This window comes from Equus quagga, chromosome 2 (assembly GCF_021613505.1).
Source record: "Equus quagga isolate Etosha38 chromosome 2, UCLA_HA_Equagga_1.0, whole genome shotgun sequence".
In the NCBI taxonomy this organism is placed as follows: Eukaryota; Metazoa; Chordata; class Mammalia; order Perissodactyla; family Equidae; genus Equus; species Equus quagga.
In genome coordinates, this window is record NC_060268.1 from 134,445,114 (window position 1) to 134,468,895 (window position 23,782).

The 23,782-nt window shown below is 35.8% G+C and overlaps 1 long non-coding RNA gene across 1 annotated transcript; it reads left to right on the forward strand.

Annotated features, from left to right (window-relative positions):
* The first annotated feature begins 581 nt into the window (after positions 1-581).
* Positions 582-18,837, forward strand: LOC124234829 (uncharacterized). Its single transcript, XR_006887423.1, has 3 exons — positions 582-779; positions 17,573-17,706; positions 18,629-18,837. It is a non-coding gene; the product is annotated as an uncharacterized LOC124234829 (long non-coding RNA).
* Positions 18,838-23,782: the final 4,945 nt, after the last annotated feature.

Sequence of the window (23,782 nt, forward strand, 5' to 3'; positions counted from 1 at the left end):
AGGGAAGCGGAGAGAGTGGTCTTGGCAGCATTCCCATCCCGCAGCCTCCCTTTAGATCCCACCTGACATTTGGCTGCACATCTACCTTCTGGTTCTGTGACACACCCTATGTCTTAGTGCTGGAGTTTGTTTTTCTAGAATTTGTGGGTCTTTGTTACCTGCAACCACAAGAGTTCTAAGGCATTCTTGGTTTTTCTTTTCTACCATGGGACTAAGAATTCCTGACCCAGTATCACTGTGGGCTTGTTGTGAGGGGAAAGTGAGTCGATGGACAATGACATTCTTTCTTGTTGGTCATTTACAAGCTTATTCAAATGTTTACTGGACCTCCACTATGTGGCTTATGCTGCTGTAGACGTGAGAACAGAGCACTGTGCAAAAAGAAAACACACAAAACAAAACAAAACATTACCAAATGGAATTTATATTCTGGGGAAGGGAAACAGAAAGTAAAATCTTAAAAAGGAAGTAAATATGTTGTATGGCAGATAGCAAAAGGAAGTTAAAAAAGTAGTGTAAAGGTGACAGGGAGTGATGGAGCTGAGGGGGTTGTTGTTTTAGGTAGATTGGTTAGAGAAAGCCTCAATAATGCAATAAACCTGAAACCTGAAGGGAATTAGGGAATGAGATAGGGGGACATCTGGAGAATAGTGTTCCCGCAGAGGGAAGGGAAATTCAAAAGCCCTGAGGAAGGAGTAGACGTCTTGTGTTTGAGAACCAGAAAGAAGACCAGAGTGACACGGTAGAAAATGAGTTCCTGTAGTGGCTGGTGTGCTATGGTAAGGACTTCTAATTTTACTCTGGGTGAGATGGGAAGCCATTAGAGGCTTTGAGTAGAGACATGACATGATTTGACATCCATTTTAGAAGGATTATTCGGACTCTGTGTTAAGAATAGACATAGAGGGGAAAAGTGAAGCAAGGAAACCTGCTCAGAAGCCACTGCAGTGGTCCAAGTGAAAGATTTTGGCAGCTGTAGAAGGATAAAGAAGCGCCAGATTCTCATTTAATTTGAAGATGGAAGCTATAGGGTTTGCCGATGGTTTAGAGATGGGTTTGAGACAACACAGGGGTAAAGAAAGAATAAGAATATTGGCCAAATAGAAAGATGGAGGTGTTCTTGATGAAATGGGGAAGATTACAGGAGCAGAAGTTAATTGATTGGGGAAAATTAAGAGTTTCATTTTGGATATGGTAAATTTCAAACAACTGTTAGATATCCAAGTAGAAAAGTCAAGTAAGAATTTGGACATGTGTGTTTGGAGGTTGGGAGAGAGCTCTAGCCTGGAGATCTAGTTTATATTCCTGCCACCCCACACACCCCCCCCCCAATCTTCTTTTCACCTCCAGATGAGCATCCCACTTGGACTTGCTAGAAAATTGATATTTTCAGTGGGATTAAGAACTAAGGAGATTACAGATGGCATGACACTTTAAGATCAAACTGTTTGGAAGGGAAGCAAGAGAATTTTTTAAAGCCCCGATTCACTTTCTTAGCTTTCTGTAATTAATTTGGGTCAACATATCTTTTATCTTTGAGCAAAATACTATCAGTAGCAAAACATCATATACCTATAAATATATTTATTGGAAACACTTGAGACTTCTGAGTCAGGAGACAAATGTAGAGATCACTGTGCTAATAATTAACAAATTATTCTTTGATGCACAAATTGTTGGATGAGAGTATCAGTCATTGAACATTTATTAAGCACTGATTTTGCACTGCTGACAACAGCCCAACAGGGCTAGGACTAGTAAAACTCAGTCCCTGCCTTCAAGGGGCTTAACACAGAGAGCCTGAAATCTGGCATATTCCCAAGGTCAACTCACAGCAAATGGTATGTTTGTGAAATCTGTCTTTAGTTCTCTTCTACCACCATATTTAAAAGTTAACTTATCCTACAGCACATCCACTTTTGAAACCAATCCATAAACAAGAGAGATGGTGTAGCAGGGCATAGCCTGAAAATGTATGCAAATAGAAAGAATATATATTTAAGATGTGGAATACAACTGAGAACCATGAAGACAGCACAGTTTGGTGTAAAGAGCACCAGAAGGGAGCCAACTTCTTAATCCAACTTAGCATGTCACTTATCGACCGTGTTATATATGATAAATTTATTTATATGGAACAATTCAATGCCTCATTGATGCAAGAGAACAATTATCCTGCACCAAAGACTTCAGAAATTTCTATTTCTGATCCTTCAAACCTTCATTGTTTTACATAATTTTGTTTTTTAATCCTTATTTTAGTGGCGTTGACTTACCCAACTCCAAAATATTTTAATGTGTAATTATCACATGTGGCACTGATGAGTCCAGTAAACATTAATTGGGCACCTACTGTGCTACCCGCTGGTGACAAAGAATGAGACACAGCTCTTCTTTTCAAGCAGGGAGGAGAACTCTCATAAACATAAATCCTTACAAAAATTGCAAAGGTGGATGTTTGCATGAGACACTGAGTGCCCAGAAAAAGGCATGGATCAACCTAAGAGGGTCAGAGAAGGCTTGTTAGGGAGTCTTAGAGAATAAGTGGGAGTTCACCACTAAACCATAAGAAGGTCATGGGTAGGAAGAAAGATCATTCCTGTTAGATGGAGCAATAAGAAACAACAATGAGTCAGCTGCATGAGATTAAGTGTTAGAATATAAATTTCAAGATAGGGAATCATGAGAGTTGCAACGGAAGAGATGAGTTAGACTCAGATCATGGGGGGGTCTGAACTCTGAACTTAATTATGCTCTTGCTGGGGAGCCATTCTTCCCTAAGCCAACTCAAATCCTTCTTTTTTTAAAGTGTGGGCAGAGTACTTTGAACAACTAAGAACTAAATAAATGACTTTATACAAGTGCAGAGGTTTCTTTTTTTATGTTTTCCTGATGCCTGGGGAGAAATGATGCAAGAAATAAATATTACGGAAATTAATTAATTAGCATATTACTTGTAGTATTTAAAAGTCATCAGAAATAATGATACATGCTGGAAGCATCTTTTAAATGATTATTAGAGATTATAATCAGAAAGCATAAATATTAAGTCAATGACCTCTGGGGTCCCTTATAACTATTGTAAAATTCCATAATTATGACCTTGCTTTTTTTCTCATGTCTGAGGAGTTGCCAGAGGGGAAGTATCTCTAAAGAAGGAATTAAGAACTCAGGCTCAGCTTGTGTTGCAACATCTCTGCTCTTAGAGTTCACTTCATAGGAAACAATGAGGATATTTACCAAGGGTTTCTCGGAAATGATTTCAAATTTCCAGAAAGTACATTATAGAAACTCAGGAGATTAGCCAGACAGAAGCTTATGAGAAACATGCAAATGATGTGAAAAATATGAATTTAAGTAATACAACAAGCTGTATATATATATATGGAAAGATATAAACCATACCTCATTAGTGCTTTTTATGATGTGTGTCTGATTCTATGACTAAAAATATATCTGGTAATACACACAGTTTGATCTGGTACATTTTCATTTAAAAAATCATTCCCCAAATCCTATAATTACTGAGATTGCTGACCAGTGCTATTTGAAAACTCTTTGTAGTCCAGGTTACTTATCATCATGTCGGATAAAAATAGGCAAATGACATCTGCTCCCTTTTAAGAAATAGAGTTCCTGGCTTCATCTAACCTAATTAGCTGGTTAGAGTAGCCATCCATAAAAACAGAAGCTAGCACTTCAGGACCCATTAGCATCGCCCCATGAAGCTGCTCTCCTTAGCTGGCTGATTGCTCTCTTTCCAAGCCTAAGGATCTTGCCCCTAATATGTGGTAGATCCCATTCAAGTTTCCTCTTACCTTTAATTCTGTAACTGGTTAGCGTAGGTTGCTAATGATGTTAAATAACGAGATTTTTTTGTTATTGTTGTTGTTCTTTGAGTTCATACCTTGATTCAGTTAATTCCATCAAAGTTATGATGACAATCAATTGTAGTTTATATTTATATGTTCTCTTTTTGAAAGCACATTCTAACTTTTTTTTAAAAAAATTGAATACAATTTTAAACAGAAAATTTTTTAAAACATTTTAAATTTAAACATTTAAAATTTTTAAACATTTGTTTCATAGAACACCAATTCTCAAAAGAATATTCTTTGAAAAGCAAAGGAGAGGAGGCTCCTTGAGTTGACCTTTTCAAGGTCAGCACTTGAAATGTTGCATGGACGACTCATCAAGAAGACTTCCAACCATTAGCACATTAAAGGTTCTGAGTCTTCTGGCAGTAAACAAACCTGTTTCCCTTCACTTAACCAGAATTATCAAGCTTATCTGATCAAAGAAGGTTTGGTTTTTTTCTTATAAAATATGTTACTATTTCACGGAATTTCACAATTTTGGAAATAAGAGATATTAAATCAGAATTTTCGAGTCCACAGCATTCAAAATTTATCCATTTTATATATCTACACATATCCCACTTGACAAATAATTTGAGGGTCATAGATACCATTCTAAGGTTAGCTTGCTCCAGTTACAGAACTGTAAATGGCAATATGATTTCCTTATTTCCATTCCAAATCATGTCATTGTTACCAAAGAATTTTGGTCAGTTACCTAAAGATATTCTCCACTACTTTATCTGGAGGCATAACATACTTGCTACGAGATTGAAGTAGGAGCATATTTATAATTTTTCATCTAAGAACAAACACATTTCCAAACACATGCAAAATGGAGCAGAGTTTACATTTTTACCACATGCGCAGTTCCAAAATCATAGCAATATGAGGTAAAATATAATATTAAGCATTATAAAGATCATAATGGGGCTCGCCAAGATAAACCCTTATAGATAGGAGAAATAGAATAGAAAAGCAAAGTGGTAAGCAACACTGAATCCATGAATCCAGATTTAGGTTGTAGCAGCTACTGATGGGAAATTAAGAGCGTTCTAGATGATACTAGGACCAAAGTAGGATCATTACCTGAAAACAGGGACTGGAGTGGAGTTCTCCTGCTCCAGAATAATACAGCTGGGGGAAAACAAAGCAAGACAACTACTGCTGACTTGCTACCTGGATCTATGGCATTATAGGGATGAGGCAAGGCAATGACACAATCTCAAATGAAAGAATAATTCCTATTTACCAAGAGCAAGAATCTATAAAACATAAACACATGTAAATGAAACAATCCAAGAGGAGATGAAACAGACTGAGCCACAGACTTTGGAAAGAAAAAATAGAGTCATTGAAATTAAAGAAAAAAACAAAACTCATTAGGTGAAACATTTCTAAAGATGGAGTAGCACTGTACAAAAAGAGAGAGTTAAAGAATTAGATGATTATACCAAGGAATTCACAAAGAGTACATCACAAAGAGCAAAATAAGCTTCAAAAGGACAAGGAAAAGCAGCTAAGAAATATGGATGACTGATCTGAGAGTCTCCAGAATAAGAGAATAGAGGGAATGGTGAAGAAACAATATCTGAACAGACATAACTGTGAATTTTCTAAAAGTGAAGAAAAACAAAAATGCTCATAGCAAACTGTTGAATTCTGAGATGTGCAGGATAAACATAAAGCTAGAACGAAAACACTGAAGATATTAAAAATAACCCTAAAAGCTGGAGACAAAACATTATCTGCAGAAAAGTGGCACTTAAACTGTCAGGAGATTTCTCTTTAACAAGAGACCCCAGAAGATAATGAAGTTATATACTTAAGGTGCTGAGGACAATACCTGTGACCTAGAATTTTATACCCAGTTAAACTAGAAGAGTGAAAGCAAAATGAACACACTTTCAAATACACAAACACTAAGACTATTAACTACCACAGATACTCGGCTAAAAAAAAATTAAACATTGTCATCAAGCAGAGAAGTGAACTTAGAAATTGATAAAATATGTCACTAAATTTAATTATTTATTACCTGAAAAAACAACTTACTGTTTTATGTATTTTTGGAAATGTAAAATATAAGTCTAATTGAAAATAATGAGCTGGTAGGTTGAAATGATAATGCATAGTTGTAGTATGATAGGTTCTGTGTCATGTATGAGAGAGGGAAAGAAACGGTGCATAGCTATAGAATTTGTCAGAAAATAAAATTAACTCTATGTTTCTAAAAATTCCAGAATACCTAATAAAATGATAATACAATGAGACCTTCTATACCTACAGAGGAAAATAAAAAGGACTATTAAAAATTTTATTAATTCAGAAGAGGAGGAGAAAAAAGGAACAAAGGAAAAGGATGTGAACAGAAAACACAAAATAAGATGATAGAAATAAGACTAAATAGATCAATAAGTGTAATAAATGTAAAAGATTTAACACTTAACAAAGCTAACAATTAAAAACAGACTGACTTACAAACTAGGTTTAGAAAACAAAATCCATCTAAGACAAAACTACCATGAGAAATTAAAAATATGAGGATGAGTTTTTCATAAATTATAAATCATATATATCTATCATATTGTGTCATCTACTACTTTTTTTTACTTAACCTTATGTTATGGGCATTTATTAGTCTTGATAGATGAAGCTTTAGTACATTCATTTAAACTTCTGTGCTTAGTATTTGTAAACTATTGTTTGATATTAATAATAACTATAATAACTACAATTTATTTACCGATTCTCTTTTTAAAAGCTTTTCAGGTTACTTCCAGTTTTATTGCTCTATAAACAATGCTAAAATTCGCATGTTGTATACACCGTGTGCATTTTTAGCAAGATTTTTTTCTAGATAATATACCTAAAGGAGGAATTGTGGCATCATTAGGTGTACACTTCTGCAATTATTGGGTGGTACTCAATTGCTAAACAAAGCGTAGTTGCACCAATTTAGACTCCCATCAAAGTTGGAAATTCTAAAATTGCAAACTTCTCTCTGTTTTTGTCATTATTTTGATATTGTCAGACTTCTTAAACCTAACCAACCCCATATATGTAAAAATATTCCCCATTTTGGTTTTGGTAATAATTGTGTATTTTCCCCTGAATGCTAGGGAAGGTTAATATCTATTAACATGTTTATAGGTTTTCTCTAATGTGAATTGCCTGCTCATATTATTTTCCCATTTTTTCTATTGGATTCTTTTGAAGCTGAACTGTTCTTGATTTGTTGGACTGGATATTATTTGATTGTGACATGTATATTAAATCATTTAATTCCTTTTTCTAGTATTTTATTTAGGAACTTTAGGTTCATAATTTTCACTTTCTTCTTCTGTCCTCATCTGGTTTTGATTTCAAGATTATTCGCTTTCTATTCTGTTAAATATTCTGCATTTGTTAGTTTTTTAAAGGTTGGACAAAATTCAACCTGAGAATAGTCAGGCTCTGGAGTTATTTTGTGCTTTGCTGGAAGAAAGTGAAATAGAAATGGGCAGTAATAATTTTGACTATAAATCAAATGTATTTACAAGCTGTTGGTTTATTACACCTTTCTGGGGTTTTTTTGACATTTGTATAACGTTTTTCTAGAAATATTTATATTTAATGCAAGTTTTCAAAATGTTTTTTACTTTTCTTTAATCTATTCTGTTGTGATTTTAAAAATTGATGAACATCTGTGGTTGTGCTCCTGTAGTTTAAAATATTTTAAATTTTTTTCAATCACTCTTTTTGGAAGTATGACTTTTATTAACTTGTTAAATAACTATATTTAGTTTTGTTGATGTTTTATTTTATTTGTTTGACTTGTTTTACATTATTTTTAGTCTTACTTTGAAATTTTCTTCTCCTTAGTAAGAGTTTGTTATTTGTTACCTTCCTAGCTTCTTGAGCAGAGAGCTAAGCTCATTTATTTTCAAATATTGTTTTTTTAATAAAGGCATTTAAGACTATAAATTTATTCTAATTAGTATCTTAGTGAGCTACTATAAATTTTTATTATTTAACACTCTTTTATTTTTCAACTCTAAACATTTTAAAATGTCTATTGGAAATTTAGGAGTGCCCTCCCAAATTTCTAACTTTTCTAATTTTAATTATCAATTCATTATTGAATTATTAATTTAATTTTATTTTAGAGAGCACGGAATGTATGAGCTCAATTTTAATAAACCTTTCCTGTATACCTGAAATTAAAGTATACTTTCTATTTCTTTGGTGTAAAATTCTCTCTCTCTCCCTCTCTGTATTTGTTTCACTCAAAACGTCTCTCTCCCAACTACTTTACTTCTGGCTGCTTGGCCTATGGCATTTCTTACAGACTTGACTTAAACTATTCCTTCATGACTGTTAGTTTGTGAGATTTAACTGTAAATTCTGTCAGTTGTTGCTTTATACAGGGAAAGACTACACTTTTATTTGCACACAAACTCATAATTCTTATGTATTCCTTGTAAATCATTCTCTTTTTATTATTTTCGGTTCCCATTCAGTTCCTCTTGCCTGAAGTTCTGTTTTATCTGATATTAATAATTCCCTGCCAGTTTTCTTTTGGTTAATGTTTATATGGCATCTTATATAAAGATAAATTTATATATGAAAATATAAATTTGAAAGCACACAGAAAAATATCATGTACTGTTTACGGATCCATACACATGTAAAAAGTATCCAAAACAGTCATGGGGGACACTGCTGCTGATAGTGGCAGACTAGCAATTTGAACCAATACCTCCAAAGAGAAAATCTGTGTGTCTGGATTCATGTATTTGGAAGAGGCATTTGAGAGGCTGTGGGTCAAAGACAAAATCAAAAGGAAAATTAGGATATATTAATATATTTTAAATTAACGATAATGAAAAGACTACATATCAAAACTTGTTTGCTGTAACTGAAGTCACGTCAGAAGGACACTTTCAGCATTAATATGTCTATCAGAAAAGAAGAAAAGCTGAACATCCATGAGATAAGCAATCTTCTCAGGAAGTTAGATGTAAATTAAACTCACAGAAAGCACAAGAAAAAAAATAACAAAGACAAAAGCAAAAACTTTAATGAGACTAGAAAAGACAAGGTCACATTTCAACTCATTGAGGCCAAAACATCTGTGATTAAAAAAAAACACTGTCTAAGACATCAAAAGAGAGAAAAATTCCAGGCCAATTTTACTTAAGAAGATAGACACAAAAATACCTAGTAAAATATCAGCAAATAAAATCTAGCAAAGTGTAAATGGAGTAGCACATCACAAGAAGCTGAGTTATTCCAGGAATGAAGGCTGTTTAACATGAGAGCATCAGAAATGAAGTCATCACATATACAGCATAAAGGAGAAGATATTATGATCATCTCAACTGCAGAAAATTTGATAACATTTATTATCTATGGTAGGTTGAATAATGGCCCCTCCAAAGGTACACAGTAATGTGTTGCTTAATGATGGGGATACATTCTGAGAAGTGCGTCATTAGGTGATTGCATCGTTGTGGGAACATCCTAGTGTGTACTTCTACAAACCTAGATGGTATAGCCTACTACACACCTAGGCTATGTGGTATAGCCTATTGCTCCTAGGCTACAAACCCATACAGCACGTTACCGTACTGGATACTGTAGGCAATTGTAAAACAATGGTAAGTATTTGAGTATCTAAGCATATCTAAACATAAAAAAGGTACAGTAAAAATACAAATAGAAGATAAAAAATAGTACACCTGTATAGGGCACCTACCATGAAGAGACATGCAGGACTGAAGTTGCTCTGAGTGAGTCAGTGAGTGAGTGGTGAGTGGATGTAAAGGCCTAGGACATCACTGTCACTCCTGTAGACTTTAGACTCCACGCTTAAGCTGCACTAAATTTAATAAAAAAATATTTTCCTTTCTTCGGTGATAAATTCACCTTAGCTTCCTGTAACTTTTTTACCTTATAAACTTTTTAATTTGTCTTAAACTTTTTTGACTTTTTTGTAATAACACTTAGCTTAAAACACAAACATATTATACAGCTGTACAAAAACATTTTCTTTCTTTATATCCTTATTTTATATGCTTTTTTCTATTTTTAAATTTTTTTATTTTTTATTTTTTCACTCTTTAAACTTTTTTGTTAAAAACTAAGACACAGGGGCTCGTCCCGTGGCCGAGTGGTTAAGTTCGCGCACTCCGCTGCAGGTGGCCCAGTGTTTCGTTGGTTCGAATCCTGGGCGCGGACATGGCACTGCTCATCAAACCACGCTGAGGCAGCGTCCCACATGCCACAACTAGAAGGACCCACAACGAAGAATATACAACTATGTGCTCGGGGGTTTTGGGGAGAAAAAGGAAAAAAATAAAAATAAAAAACTATAAGACACAACACACACATTAGCCTAAGCCTACACAAGGTCAGGATCACCAACATCACTGTGTTCTACCTCCACATTTGTCCCACTGGAAGGTCTTCTTCTGGGGCAATACTCATGGAACTGTCATCTCCCATGATAACAATGCCTTCTTCTGGAACACCTCCTGAAGGACCCTTGAGGCTCTTCTTGAGGAGGTGTCACTCTTTTCAGAAATATATCCATGGTGGTTTGCTTGGTTCGTTTCTTTTTTTCATCATAGATTTGCTTGTAAGCAGATAACGCCATGAATATTCCTCCCTATTAATGAAAACTTTCAGGTTTTGGGGTCCATGTTTTCGAACTGTTTCAAGAGCTTGTTGAGGTCTGCAATAGCTTCTGCTAAACCTTTCACTGAGGGTTCTTCTTTTTCTTCTCCTGCAGTTTCCTTTTCTCTTGCCTCTTCTTCAGCTATGTGTTCCTGTTCCATTTCCAACAACTCCTTATTAGCTAATTCCTTAGGATCCACCTCTGAGAGCAACTCAATGTCACCCTCACACAAGAGAGGGTTGTTTGTCACCTCAAGCACAGCCTTGTTGATTTTTGCAACCTCCTCATCCTTGGCAAATCCTTTGAAGTTTTGCATGAATTTCTTGAGCGTCTTCTTCCAGATGATATTCGTACACTCCTTGATGACATTGCCCCAAGCCCAAGTAAGGTCCTTTTTTTTTTTAAAGCTTGGCACCTAGACTAACAGCTGTTGCCAATCTTCCTTTTTTTTTTTTTTTTTAAGGATTGGCACCTGGGCTAACAACTGTTGCCAATCTTTTTTTTTTTTTTTTTTTGCTTTATTTCCCAAACCCCCCGGTACATAGTTGTATATCCTAGTTGCAGGTCCTTCTAGTTGTGGGATGTGGGACACCACTTCAACGTGGCCTGACTAGCGGTGCCATGTCCGCGCCCAGGATCCGAACCCTGGGCCGCTGCAGCGGAGCGTGCGAACTTAACCACTCGGCCATGGAGCCGGCCCCCCAAGTAAGGTTCTTAATGCAGTCATAGATGTTGTAATCCTTCCAGAATTGCAGCGGTGTCTTCTCAGTGTCTTGCTCAGTTGCAGCAATAGCCTGGGCAAAGGTCCTCCTCAGGTAGTAGGCCTTAAAAGCTGCTGTAACTCCTTGATCCATTGGTTGGATCAAAGAAGTGGTGTTCAGAGGGAGAAACACTGCTTTGATATTGGGATGAAGGTCACCAATATAAGGAGGATGTCTGGGAACACTACCAACAATAAGCAAAATCTTGAAAGGTATGTTATTCTCCAAACAGTACTTCTCCATTTTGCTGGCTTAGCAATTCAGGAGGACATCTTGGAAGAGGAGTTGGGTCATCCATGACTTCTTATTATCCTGTAATACACTGGCAGTGTGTGCTTACTGATATGCTTGAAGGCCCTGGGGTTCTCACTGTACCGGATCACAAAGGGTTTCAATTTGTAGCCAGCAATATTGCCCCCAAGAAAGACTGTTATCCTCTCCTTCAAAGCCTTGAAACTTGGCATTGATTTGGCCTCCTTATGGATAAAAATCCTTTTACGCATCCATTTCCAAAACAGGGAGCTTTCATTCATATTGAATATTTGCTCTGGCAAGTAATTTCCCCCCACAATCAGCTTATGTAGAGTTTCCAATAATTCTTCATCTGCCTTCACATCAGCGCTCACAGGCTCACCGCTCACTTTCACATTATGTAATAGATAACAATTCTTGAATCACTTAAACCACCCAGAACCAGCAGTAAATTCAACATCATAGTCATGTCCAGCCTTTTCTCTCAACATCACAAATTTTTGCTTTGGCCATGATCGTCATGGTGCTGAGAGGGATATCTTTTGTGTCTAATCTTTAATCCAGGTTATTAGAAGTTTCTCCATGTCTGATACAGGTCCTACTCAAATTTTTGTTAGTCTCGTTGGCTTCAATGAAGTAGATCTTTTAATAGCTTCCATCACTTGGTTCTTGTTCTTCAAGAGCATGGCTATAGTGAAATGAGACATGCCTGACTGGCAGGCAATAACCCATCACTGATTTTCCACCTTCATAGTCCTTAATCACTTTTAATTTTGTTTCCAGGTCAGTCACTCAATGTGGCCTCTTACTGGCAACATTAGTGGTGGATTTTGTACACTTAGGGGTCATGATGAACAAAACAACATGAGATTAAATCAAGCACAGGAGAAAATGATTTAATCAAGAGGCACAGTAAACATGCGATGTATGAAGCTGCTGCCAGCGTAGTGCAGCATACTGTTTTATAGTAAACTGTTTTTTTTTAATAAGGGGTACACTTTAAAATAACAATAAAAGTATAGTATATTAAATACATAAACCAGTGACATAGTGATTTATTATAATTATCAAGTATTATGTACCTTACATAATTGTATGTGCTATACTTTTTCTTTTTTTACTGAGGAAGATTTGCCCTGAGCTAGCATCCGTTGCCAGTCTTCCTCTTTTTTAATTTTTTTTTTCATATGAGCCCCCTCCACAGTGTGATCGCTAACAGACAAGTGGTGTAGGTCAAACCCGGGCCACAGAAGCAGAGTGTGCCAATCTTGACTACTGGACCACTGGGACTGGCCTATATGTGCTATACTTTCATACGACTGGCAGCACAGTAAGTTTGTTTACACCAGCATCACCACAAACATGTGAGTAGTGAGTTGCATTAAATGTTATGACAGCTACGATGTCACTAGGTAATAGGAATTTCTCAGCTCCATTATAATCTTATAGGTCTGTTGTCACATATTTAGTCTGTCATTGACCAAAATGTTGTTATGCAGTGTATGACTGTACATGTCTTAATCCCCAGAACTACGAATATGATGCCTCACCTGGTAAAGGGAGCTTGTATTATTAAAGGGACCTGGATGTGATTAACTTAACATCTTGATGTGGGCATATTATCCTGGATTATCCCGGTTGGTTCAACGTAATCACAAGAGTCCTTACGAGAGGAAGGCAGGAAGGTCAGTGTCAGAGAAGGAGATGTGACAACAAAAACAGAGGTAGGCATGATGCAAGGCCGTGAACCAAGGAATATGGATAGCCTCTAGAAACTAAAACATGCAAGGAAACATATTCTTTCACAGAACCTTGAAAAGAAATGCAGCCTGCTGACCCATTTTCGGCTTCTGACCTTCAGAATTGTAAGATGATAAATCTGTACTGTCTTAAGTCACTAAGTTTGTGGCAGTTTGTTACATCAGCAATAGAAAACTAATATATTTTTGTTTATGACAAAAAAAATCTTAGCAATCAGGAAAAGAAGAGAATTTCCTTAATCTTACAAGGGCATCTACAAAAAATATAGTGCAAACATTATCCTTAAAGGTGGAATATTGAAAGCTTTCTCTCTGAAATTGGAAATGAGACAAAGACACCCGATATCACTTTTTCTATTTAACAATGTATTGGAAATCCTACCCAATGCCATAAGGCAAGAAAAATAAATGATAAAAGGATTGTAAAGAAAAATGAAACCACCATTTTTTGAGGATTTCATGATGATGTATATTAATATCCAAAAGAATCTATAATAAATGTTAGAATGAAAAAGTGAATTTAGCAAATTAAAGGAAACAGGGCTCCCTGAAGGTCTGGCTAATTCCAGAGTCACTGAAGTAAATGTAAAAGATGAGCCTGGAACATCTTTTTATGTCAAAAAGTAAAGAAGTGCTCAAAAAATGAAAAGGACATGTCAAAATTATGCAGAGCCAATTTGAAGAGGTTCCCCATTGGCCATACTACAGGTGAATTTGCCTCAAAATGAATAATGACAGTCATTACCATTGAATAAAATGATAATCCATAAGTCCATGCTGAATGTAAGTAAATGAATAAACAAATATACGCGGGAGAATTGAAAGCTCTTATTTATATTATAGTGATTATATAATTAATCCAGGCAAGAATCACAAATAAATGTTGAAATTATTGGGTGAATGTTTGAAGAGGAACAGGATGTTACTTAATCTCAAAGTATCTCTCCTTAGTTTACTTAATAAAAGTAGAAATAAATAGTAATGAGAAATAAGTGGTAATTGTAAAGTGGAACAAATCTTGTGGATGGCACTTTAATCAAGTGATCAAAGTTGACATCACTAAAACAGGAAAAACTTACAATATGTGCCTTCTGATTTAATGTACTGGAAGGAGCGATTAGATAGATGCAAAGATAGAAGGATAGACAGACCATACATAAATATGTATGACTGCGTGTGTATGTGTGTGTGTCTGAGAAATGCTAACAACTGCTAAGTCTGAGTGAAAAGTAAATGGAAATTGTTTGTGCTAATTTAATAAAATATGTGGAATATTCACACATGGAAAATTTAGAAAAATTAAAGATCTAAATCAAGGGAGAAGTACACTATATTTATGAATTAGAATGCTCGATGTCCTAAAAATTTAAATTATCCTCAAATATAAGAATTTGTTCCATATCATTCCAAACAAATTCTAGCAGATTTTTTTTGTGTGGAAATTGATAGTAATAGTCGAAAATGTATATAGAAATGCGAGTGCCAAGAATAACCAAAATATTCACGAAGAGTTAATTCTCTCATCTTCTTCTCTTGTACAAGAAGAAAAAAATGTGACAGAAATTACCCTATTAGGTAACAAAGCTCCAAGATTACAAGCTATAAAGATACAATATCTAATTAAACAGTGTGGTATTAACACAAAGAAAGGCAAATGGTTCGGAATAAAGAAAACCAGTCCTCTCATCTCTGATTTATGATAAAAACGCAATGAACAGCACAGGGTAAATAATGGCCTTTTCAAGAAGTGTTGCTGAGTCCATTGAATATCCATACCAGGGAAAAATAAAACTGTATGCCTACCACACACCATAAACAAAAGGTGATTCTCAGTTTGAACATCTTAATGTGAAAGGAAAAGCAATAATGGTTCATGGTTTTTTGGTTCAGAGAACATGGAAGAATATCTTCAGGACCTTGGGGTGCAGAATATTCCTTAAATAAGCTAAAGAAAGCTATATCCATAAAGGAAAATATTGTAAATTTTACATATTAAAATTAAAAACCTCTATTTATCAAATAGAAAATTTTATGAGTGAAAAGACAAGTTGGGATATATATTGCTAATATACATAATTTGATAAAGGGCTTGGGTACATAATAGATAAAAAATCTCTGCAAATCAACAAGAGAAAAAACAGACAACCAGATCAAATACTGGGTAAAACCCTTGAGTAGACATTTCACCTGAATGGACCAATAAACGTATAAGAAAAGTGCTCAACCTCATTTGTAATCAGGAAAATGCCAGTAAAAATCACAACACATTATATTCATCAAAATGGCTAAAATTAAAAGGCTGATAATGCCAAGTATTGGCAGAGCAATGGCAATGCTCATACAGTGCTGGTAGGAGTGTGATTTCTAAAATCTCTTTGGAAACTGTTTGGCATTACCAATTAATTCCACAATTTCCTTCTTTGATAACTACCCAAGTGATTAAATCAATTCTGGCATATTGATAAGATTGAACACTATACAGCAATGAAAAAGAACAATTAAAGCCATGTGAAACAACAAGGTGAATCTCATAAATATCATTTTGAAAAAAAGAAACCAAACACAATGAAACATATAGTTTGACTCCTAATACATCAAGTTCAAAAACAGGCAAAATTGATCTATAGTGGTAAAAGACAGAATATTATCTACTTTTTGAGGAGAAGGATAGGGGATAGCGGTTGTTAGGAGGTACAAGTTTGGGTGTGGGGACTCTTTGGAAGCTAATAATGTCAATTTTCTAAACTGGATACCGTTTGCATGAAACTCTTCATGCTGTGAAAATTAATTGAGCTGTACACTTAACATTCACACACTTCTTTGACATGTATTTAAGTTTCATCTAACAGGTGAACTTTTCTAAATACATCGGAATAACATATCAAAATCGTAACAGTGGTTACTTGTGGAGAAAGAGGGTGATAACTGAGATTCGGGAGGGGTTGATGGTGAGCAGGGAGAGTTCAACTCTATATCTTATTTCATTTTAAAAAAATATAAAGCAAAATATTAAAATATGATTAACGTAAGATTTGCTACATCAGTATTTGTTATATTACTACATACAATATATACACAGTCATGTCCAATGTATACTGTATACTATAGATAATCTGTAAATTCAAAATCCTTCCCACACAAACAAGTAGGGTTATCCTAAGTAGTATGTTCACCAATACAAGAGACACTTCCAGGACGAGGCCATCATGGTCTCCAAACTGCTCTTGAAACTAGAATTGTAGCATCTGAAGATGTTGTTGGCCACTGTGTGCGTTACATTTCACAGAGTGCACTTTATTAGGCCTTGGGAGAAACTTGTCCCTGTCCTGACAACTGGGAGTATTTGGGCTTCCCTTCTCCTGAGGAAAATAGTAGACATTTTGAATTATCATATAATTGGTCCTATTTTGACTTTTGTACTATTAATCAGAAACCTCAGAGTCAAATTTGCAGTCCTTTCCCTATAGTATGAGTTTTTAGTACTAATCTAAATCTTAGCTTAATTTTACTTACTTTAAAGTTAATTATTATTTGCCCCATCTACTTTTTAATCTTATTTCACCCTGAATTACTTCTTAAAGCCTCCTGGAATGTGACTGGTTAAAAATTATTAAATATATGATGAATTTGATCCAATGATTTTTTTTAAAAAAATGTCTTTTCAATCATTTATCTTCTGTGTTTGTATCCATGAAGAGATTTGCATGATGGAAGAACTGATTGAAGAGCAAGCAGCAATGAGTTGGCACTTAGGGCAAGAACTTAGGGCAGTTTTACAATGAAAAAGAATGCTCCCCAGCAGGAAAACTGAAAAGAATGTAAGGCAATGAGTAAGTAGTAAACGATATACTACTCGGTATCCTGATACGCTCTTCTGTTCTCTGTAGGGTGATAGGAAATTTTGGTGAGTCTTAGGGTAAGCACTGTTATGAACTCTTCGTGAGACCCACAAACCCTTCTACATGGAGAAAATTTACACACTTATATATAGTTGATATAGAAGGCAAAACTAGTTTTCTGACTCTCTTTTCTGAATATCATGCATTGATGTTATGTTTGCAGTTTTGTTACATTTGTGTTACTGTATTTTATTTTGTTAAAATTCTTTTATTTCATTACTATTTTATTACATTGATTTATTGCAGTTCAGTTATAAGTGATAGATGCTGTGGTTTCTCCTGTTCGCCCTATATTCCTTTCATCTGTATACACACACACACACCTCTTTCAAATAACCATGGATGATTTGTAAACTACTTCTCACCCTGTTTTCCATTTCAGTCTCATTAAAATTTCCAAAGTCAGCTCTGGAGTTCAAGCTTTCTCAAAGATCAATGCAGACTTCACTTACCATTGGGTTTTGCTGATCCATCCTTCAAGAAGCTAATTTAAATTTCTCCCTGCTAGGTAATATGGTCAGTCACTACTCTATGTCAATATTTGCTTTAAGTTCTTTTCCACTTGATGGAGTTCATGAGATGTGTAAAACATTTTCTTGGCTCTTCAAGAGTGGGTTTTATATGTATGTAAAAATAGAAAGGAAATGAGTGTAAACTTTTCCAAAAGGCCTTTCTGAAATGAATGATCATTTTATTATTTTCTCAGATAAAATTAACTCAGTCACTTGAAAGAAATACAACACTCATATTTAATGCAAAGTATTGAGATGAGAGAATGAAATATATCTGTATTTATAATTCATCATAACATTTTATATTCAATTTTCACTTTGCCAAAATGCATTCATCACTGAATTTTAGAAAAATAGAGGAATTCTTAATACTTCATGAATAAAAGTCTGAGGGGGAGGAATTCCCTCTGGTAGCAGTTTTATTTCAAATCAAGTCGTAGCTTCAATTGTTTGATGCAGGCAAAAATCCCAAAGAAAAGATTTAAATGTTGCAACGTTCTCTTACTATCTAAAACATAAGAGAAGTAACTCCCTAGACTTAGAAACATAGCTACAATAGCAACCTCCCACCTCTAAGCCCATCAACTTTAGGTCCCAACTAGAGGATGACAGGAGTTGGCCAATCAAAGAATAACATTTCTCAGAGTTCATTTTACTCTTGAGTAACTTTTGCATGAAATGATAGCATCCCTTTTGGGGACTGGCCTCAGTGCATCTCTCTGTAAATTACTACCATATATCAGTCTTGATTCAATAGACTATAAAATATAGGTGTTTTTTTTATTGGCAAGAACTTAGGGCATTTTTACCATGAAAAATAACGCTCCCCAGCAGGAAAACTTAAAAGAATTAAGAGTTATGGGACTACAAGGAGAAACTGACCACTTCTTCCCTTGAAAAACCTCTTCCCTTATCTTTATTTCCAGATCTCCAATGTATGACCTTCTAATTCTGTTGAAGAAAAGGAGACTGAAGTTGTAAAAATAATTTCAACTCAAACTCCTTGGATCCAACTCACATAATTAATTTAACAGTAGCTCAAGGTTTCTTTTTTCCTTAAACCACTCTTTCTTTTTCCTAATTGCCTAATTTTCTAATAGGCATTGGAATCTTCCATTTGAGTCCTCTCAGAGCCTGATTTCATCTATGTCAGAACATTGGAGACTAGAAAATTGGATTGCATATTAAACTTATTCTGCTTTAAAGCTTCTTGAATTTGGTTCCTATTGGATATTAGATTCCTTTAGTAGCTAAGAAACCATGGAGACGACAGTACAGTATGCTTTGATATAATCAAAAAGGATTTGTGTCTCCATCCTTAGGCATTATAAAACATTCCTTTCTGAAATAAAATTGTATATCTGGAGCATAGTTCTGTTTTGTAAATTTTATTGTTCTGTTAATTTAGATGTTGTTTAAAGGGTTCAAAATGAAAAACGGGCTCACCCTTTAAGGAAGCTGTGCCGTAAATCCAGGTTCACACACAGGCAAATCTAAATAGAGGTTCGACAAAGAGCCATTTAGTGCAAATGAGCTCTTAATAAGATATAAATATGATTCAGTTTGGAAATAAAAAATGGTAGTGTGTTTCCTAGAGGAAAATCTCCACTATTGGAAAAAGATCATCATGAAAGAGTCACACTGTTGACCAAAGTATTTAGCCTGCCTCTATTTTCCTTTTTTGTTTTTTCTCTTGCTGTAAAGGGGAAAAAAGCAAGTAGAAACCAAATGAGAAATAAATAAGGCTGAGGGACCTAAAATTGAGAGAAAGGAAAAAAGTGAGAATCCTCAAAACTGAATAAGGAGACAAAAAGTTAAGCAAATATGATAATTACTCAATATCATCATTCTAGCAAGCCCCACTTCAGGAACTAAATTGCCTGGAGCTGTGAATAAAATGTGTGGCTATAAGGAAGATAAAGTTAAAAATTTTTCATTTCGCAAGTGAAAAACAAGGCTGAATTTAATAAAAAGGCACCAATGATGGAAAGATCTTCAGCAAATCCAATCACCTTATTACAAGAGAGAACTGGGGATCAGAGGAATTCAATGACATGTCCAAGTTTACACGCTTATTAATGTTGGGGCTAGGACTAGAGCCAGCATCTCCTGAAATTTCCAGTAGCACCCTCACTACCTAAAAGGATGTGTGTCTTTAAATTGTTCATTTATTTGCATTCTTCCACAGTTATTTGCTCAGCATTTTCTACATGCCAGGAATTATATTCGGTCCTGAGGATTCAGGATAGAGAAGAATTATATAAAAAGTACAGTCTTTGTACTCATTGAGTCTTCGAGGAAAACCAACATCAAACCATTATTTACAAAATTAATTACAGCTGGAATGAGTGCCACAAAGACGTGCAGCATAATATAAAAATTTTGCAAGTATAAGCTATCTATCTAGGACTTCTTGTTCTACTACTCTTCTGAAATTTCTCTTGTTGAAGTCACTAAGATACATTTCTTTCCTAATTTTACATGAACTTTCTTCAGCCTTTGACATTGCTAACAGTTTCTTCCTTCTTGAAGCTGTTCCCTTAACGTGACCCTTTTTGTAGCGGTCTTTCATCTACCTTCCAAAAAAGTAATACAAGGGGTTTCGGATCCAGGCCAAGTATTGCAGGACAGGCTTGTGGCTGCAAACCTTGGACAAGACAGGAGCTAAAACACAGCTTTGGGGGCTGAGGAGTTAATGGAGTCAAATGGATGGATATAGTAAAAGTTACTGACAGCACCCTGAGGGAGTCATCAAGAACGAAGCCATGGGAAAAGAAGTAACTTGGAAAACTTGAATACAGCCATAAAAGCGAATGAAGTCCTAACATAACAACATGGATGAACTTGGAAAACATTATGCTAAGTGAAATAAGCCATAGACAAAAGGCCACATATTGTATGATTTCATTCACGCGAAATACCCAGAATAGACAAAGTCAGAGAGACAGAAAATATATTGGTGGTTGCTGGGGACTGGAGGCAGCAGGAAATGGGGAGTGACTGCTTATTAAGTACATGGTTTCCATTTGGGTGACAAAAAAACTTCTGGAACTAGAGAGTGGTGATGGTTGCCCAAGGTGGTAAATGTACTTAATGCTACTTAATTGTACACTTTAAGTGATTAAAATGGTAAATTTTATGATGTGTATTATTGTGTATTTCACCATAATAATCACAATAACAATAACAATAACAATAATAGTAGTAGCAGTAGGGCCTTGTCAGCAATGGGTGATGGCTAGCTCCCCAGTTGAACACTCAACAAGCTTTGTACATGCCAAAGGAACAGAATGTGAATTTCGCTAAGTGAGCTCTTCGTTATTGGGCGCCAGAGCTGGATACCCAAAGGTGGTCAATGGAAATCCGGAAAAGAGTGTGAGAACTGTGGGCCCCAAGTACCCCACCATCAGGATAGAAAAGTAACCCTTGAAATCAGAAGCTGCCTTGGGGAATGGGAAGAAAGAGGCAGACTGGATAGGAGTTGAACTTTGAGTTGCCTTAATAATTTCTGAAATGAGACTATTCAAAAGAAATTATTTTACACTGGAAAGGCCTGAGATATTGTAATTTGCAAGTTTTGAAGTATTTCTTTTTGGGCCATCAACAGGAATGGGTGTCTTAGAGTGAGATGAAAATCGTTACAGAAAATAAAAAGACGACTTTTTGTGCGTATTTGAGTATAGTATGTGTATTTCAGGTTTTAATGAGCTGGACCTTGGAAACAACCAATGTACAATGCAGTTGTGTTTATAACCCATCTCTTTTGTTTGGGTAACTTTATGGTTTGTTTATTTTAATGATGAGGAAAGTGATAAAAATGTAAAAATCCTACATCAGTGACTGCTTGTGGGGATAGAAGATGTCGCCCATGAACTTCGTGAAGTCAACACTCCGTGAGGTATAGGTATCTTAGCCCTACGCTCGTACAATGTTGAAAACCACCATTAGTGTGAAATTCCTACAGGATAAAGACTTGTGTTATAGACAGTCTGAAACTCTCAAGCATTTAATCTCAGCTTTCCCATTGAAACAATTGTTTTTATAATGAACTTTTCTTTTTTTTTTTTTTGAGGAAGATTAGCCCTGAGCTAACTGCTGCCAATCCTCCTCTTTTTGCTGAGGAAGACTGGCCCTGAGCTAACATCCGTGCCCATCTTCCTCTACTTTATACGTAGGATGACTGCCACAGCATGGCCTGGCAAGCAGTGCCATGTCCACTCCCGGGATCCCAACTGGCAAACCCCAGGCCACCGAGAAGCAGAATGTGCGAACTTAACCGCTGCACCACCAGTCCGGTCGCTATAATGAAATTTTCTATGGTGTGAAACTTCCATTAGCACAATTATCATGTCATAGACAGAAATCTCTCTCAGAGGTCTCAAAATAGGTTTTTTTTGTTTTTTTTTTAAAGATTTTATTTTTTCCTTTTTCTCCCCAAAGCCCTCCAAGTACATAGTTGTATATTCTTTGTTGTGGGTCCTTCTAGTTGTGGCATGTGGGACGCTGCCTCAGCGTGGTTTGATGAGCGGTGTCATGTCCGCGCCCAGGATTCGAACCAACGAAACACTGGGCCGCCTGCAGCGGAGCGCGCGAACTTAACCGCTCGGCCACGGGGCCAGCCCCTCAAAATAGGTTTTGATTACTATTTTTAAAAATTGGGATATTTTACATGTCTGTGTACAGATTTCATGTTTTTCTTAAAAGTTTTGCAGAGCTGGCAATTAGACTTGAGTTGCTGTGTGGCAACAATCAGAACTGAGTCTCCAGCTTAACAGATTCCTCAGCCCTTCTTATTGTCTCAAGAACACCAATTTCACTTCACTCATTTGATATCTTGACCTATGTGCATTGGCGTTCACACTCCTTGTTATAGCCAAATGTGTGTGATTATGTCCAATGAAGATGACAACACTGGTGACACTGGTGAACCACGTGGTTTGGCTTAAGTGGCAAAATCCCAGAAATTTCCCATCTCTGGATGGCAAACTCCACCAATTGCCTAGCTCAGAAAGACTGAAGTCATAGTAAGTGTACCATCACCCTTAAAACAGAATCGTTCACTAACTGAGAGAGCATTATGTAAAGCAGGCTGTAAAGAGCCAAGTGGTCTGCACACATATAAGGCATTTTTACAGGCTTGTCAGGAACCAGAGTTTTGGAGTTTGGCCAAGGTATCTAGAAGACCGTTTGATGATGATGATAACTTTGGTACAGCAGATACAGCCCACAAGACCCTAGCTTAGCTCTGGAAAAACTGAAAAAGCTTCAAGACATTCATAAGAAAATAGTATTTCACAACTCTACATTAGTATTAGAGAGCATGGTACATAGCACAGAGATAAGTAAAAGCATTCACTTTGAAATATAGATTTTTGGTTTTAGTGCATGGATCTGCATTTCTCAGTAGCTGCAGGCACTTTTAGAAAAATGACATCTTCACGGGTTGGCCAGGTGGCGTAGTAGTTAAGTTCACATGCTCCATTTCCATGGCCTGGGGTTCGCAGGTTCAGATCCTGGGATCAGACCTATGCATGGCTTATCAAGCCATGTTGTGGCAGCATCCCACATGCAAAGAAGAGGAAGATTGGCACAGATGTTAGCTCAGGGACAATCTTCCTCACCAAAAAAATAATGGTAAAATTAAAAAAAAAAGAAAAATGATGTCTTCAGTCCTCCTGGCATCTCTGTTAATTTGATAGTTTAAATGGACTCTCATTTTCACACAAGGTAAAAATGAAACAGAGAGATTAAGCAGCTGATTGAAGGTCACACAGTGACTCAATACAGAGAAAAAATGAACTGTGTCTCTTGATTCCCGTACCAGTTTTATGCTGTGACCTAATTCTTCCGAGGTACCATGACCCAGTTAAATAAGGTTTTCATTTTTCTTTCTACAAGAATTGATTAAATAATGGCTCAAGATTATCATTGAACTTTTATTATTTTAATTGCATAGCTATCAATAGTTATGTAAAAATTCATAAAAGATTGTTCTTGATGCAATGTAACAATTGATTTTCCTTCAGACAGCGAATCATTCAGAATTCTGAGTGTGGAATTCTTTTAGAACTGTACTTTGA